The sequence below is a fragment of the Propithecus coquereli genome, unplaced genomic scaffold, assembly GCF_000956105.1.
Source record: "Propithecus coquereli isolate 6110/MARCELLA unplaced genomic scaffold, Pcoq_1.0 Scaffold173, whole genome shotgun sequence".
In the NCBI taxonomy this organism is placed as follows: Eukaryota; Metazoa; Chordata; class Mammalia; order Primates; family Indriidae; genus Propithecus; species Propithecus coquereli.
The window spans coordinates 541,536-544,777 of NW_012141969.1; the positions used below are offsets into that span (position 1 = coordinate 541,536).

At 40.7% G+C, this 3,242-nt stretch overlaps 1 protein-coding gene across 1 annotated transcript in view; it reads right to left on the minus strand.

Moving 5' to 3' along the window:
- ATP6AP2 (ATPase, H+ transporting, lysosomal accessory protein 2) overlaps nt 1-3,242 on the minus strand; it is a 47,549-nt gene that overhangs the window by 43,155 nt on the left and 1,152 nt on the right. The gene's annotated exons all lie outside the window — the stretch shown is intronic.

Below are 3,242 nucleotides of genomic sequence, written 5' to 3' on the forward strand. Positions count from 1 at the left end.
TGCCGAAGCAAGCACCGAACTTTTTATTTTAGAATAGGTTTAGATTTATAGACATGTTGCAAAGATAGCACAGAGGATTCCCATATACTGTACACCCAAGTCTCCCCTATTGTTAAACATGTTCCATTAGTATGGTATATTTGTCACAACCAATGAACCGATATTAATACATTATTATTAACTAAGGTCCATACTTTTATTTAGATTCCATCAGCTTTTACCTAATCCATCTGGAGCTTGGACTCATTTCCTTCCGTCCTCTTCTCCTGAACTTGCCTTGGCCATGGATGCTCTCTGCCTGATGGGACCCTGCCTTCCTCCACACCTTCCTGTCCGTAGTTCTTCCTGACCCAGCCCTACCCCTGGCAATTATAGCACCAGCAGGTGAGTCTCAACCCTGGAAGCCCCAGTGACCTGCAGTGACACTCATACCTGAAGCTGTCATTGTGTTTCCTGCAACCATTGCATTCTTCCCTCTTGTATTCATGCTAAGTCTGGCTGTATCCTGCTTCTAGAACCCTGTAGCCTTCACCTCAAATGAACCTCACATGTAAGGACTGAGAGCTGGGACTCCTTTGAGTCCACCAAAGAGGTTGTACAACTGTTGTTGTGCCTGTTTGTATATATGTGGCCAGTGTGGACCTGAGACCTGCTTTCTTCATAATCTGATAGTGGGGAATAAGTAGGCCCCACTAAACCTTGGACTAATGGTGGCTACAAGAGAGCTTCATATGTGTGCCTGACCAAATTGGCCTAGGTCATTTCACAACATTATGGATGTATCATAATTTATTTTTCCAAACCCATCTCAACAGATATTTATTAATAAATTTCTTCCAATGTTTTACCTTTACATGAAATGCTGCAGTATCATCCATGTACAAAATATCTGCATACATCTTTTTAATAATTGCAAAATATTTTTGTATCTTAGATTTTGGCAGAATCTAGATTGGAACCCAGGTCTGGGTGATGCCAAAGCCCAAGTCTTTCTCAATAATTCTAGACAGAATTTTCTGGAAGGTTGAACCTGGGAATGAGAGTACCAGGAGCTAACTGTGGATATTCCTGTTTTCTCAGTTCCTATTTGGGGATTCTATCCCAGAATTCAATTGACTGTTCACCTCTCTGGGTCGGCTTAAAATGATTCCCCACTGTTGTTACAAGTGTGGTTTTCTGAATAAACACACAAGAAATCCTGTTGTTACAAATTACATTTCAAACCTAGGAAGGTACAAAGCTCAGGTTGTCAGTATATAGAGTTAAATATAACCTCATGCACTGAGCAATATATTTAACATCCTAATTAATAATTCAGAGCATCGAGTGCAGTGTGGAAAGATGTCATGTCTGCAGTGCCTGTTCGTGGGAAAATTTTGCTACCTTAACTGCATCACACTCGCCTTCTACCCACCAACCAAAAAGGAGCCAGAGACATTTGCCAATAAGTGGCAAGCATATATTAATGACAAAGGGCAGGAATAGAATTATTCTGATTTACCAATGATAATGCCACTGAATGGAGGACTCCTTTAAACCCAAGCTTCTGAGACAATGGAGATTTTGATGTGGATTTTTAGCCTTCGTTATAGTGTTTTACAATCTGTCTTCCTAAGAACTGGGTCAAATTTTGCAGTAGGTCTGTAATTTATTTTGGAGAGCTTGATACTTATATTCCTAGGCAAGCAGTATATATAATGCCATTTTAATATTGGAGTTTTTAACTCAGAGGTTTTTTTTAATTGAAGTAACAACTCACCCCCCCATCCCATGCATTCTATACATAGTTCAATGTAACTTAATTTTTTTCCTCAGTGAATCCATCTGTGATTTCCCTTCCTGCAGATTCAGTCTTTTTCAGTCTACACATCTCTTCGCTCCATCCTCCCCACCCCCTAGCCAGGGCGCTATCTTTTCTGATCCTCCGGAGTATTATCATTCTTTATCTTAGACAGCTGGATGCCTCCTTTAGTTGGAACCTTAATTTGTTTCTAAGCAAGAGAAGTTGCTGATTAAAAGTTGTCTGGGTGCTGGTTATGTTTATTCAGTACAGTTATGGTACCATTATGCGCCGCATAATGGTCAAGGACAGACCGCATACACAACGGTGGTCCCATAAGATCATAATATCATATTTTTACTGTGCCTTTCTTATGTTCAGATACATAAATACATACCATTGTGTTGCAATTGCCCACGGTATTCAGTACAGTAACGAGCTGTGTGGATTTGTAGACTAGGAGCAGTAGACTATACCATGTAGCCTAGGTGTGTACTAGGCTATACCATCTAGGTTTGTGTAAGTGTACTCCCGTGATGTTTACACAATGATGAAATCGCCCAACGATGCATTTCTCAGAACGTATCCCGTTGTTATGCAACGCATGACTGTATTTGTAATTGGACTGCAAACAATCTGAAAGTCTACCAATAGAAGATTTTTGGTTAAATAACTTGGAGTACATTGATACTTTGGAATACACTACTCTGCAACTGTAATAAGAACACAAAGCTCTATGGATTGATTGTAAAGATATACTGTTAGGTGAAAAAAAATCAAGGAGCAGAACATTGTGTATTGTGTGCCACCATTTTTGTAAAAAGGGGTGGAATATATATAGATATATGTATATTTGCTTGTATATACATAAACTGTCTCTGAAGGAAACACAAGAAACTGATAAAATTGTTATCTTGTGAATTTTGAACCATGCGAATATATAACCTGTTCAAAAAATAAAGGAACAAAATGAAAATTAGAGAGCAAACAAAAGGAAGGCAAACAACACAGGCTGTCTATTAATAGGAGGAGGTAGCAGATCACCTTGGAGTTGACCTTGGTCCACCCCTCTTACTTATATAAATCTCACAGGTGACAGATAGCCATTGGTGGGAAGGAAGGGTACAACAAGACCTTTCTTTGTGGCTGGATATGGCTTGCCTCTCCCAGCAGCCCTTGGTATGCAAAGACTATCCCTGGGCAAGTTTGTGCTGGGTCGAATAGATTCCTCAGGCCAGGCACGGGGGCTCACACCTGTAATCCTTGAACTCTGGGAGGCTGAGGCGGGAGGATTGCTCGAGGTCAGGAGTTCGAGACCAGGCTGAGCAAGAGCGAGACCCCGTCTCTACTAAAAATAGAAAGAAATTGGCTGGACAACTAAAAATATATAGAGAAAAGATCAGCCAGGCATGGTGGCACATACCTGTAGTCCCAGCTACTCGGGAGGCTGAGGCAGGAGGAT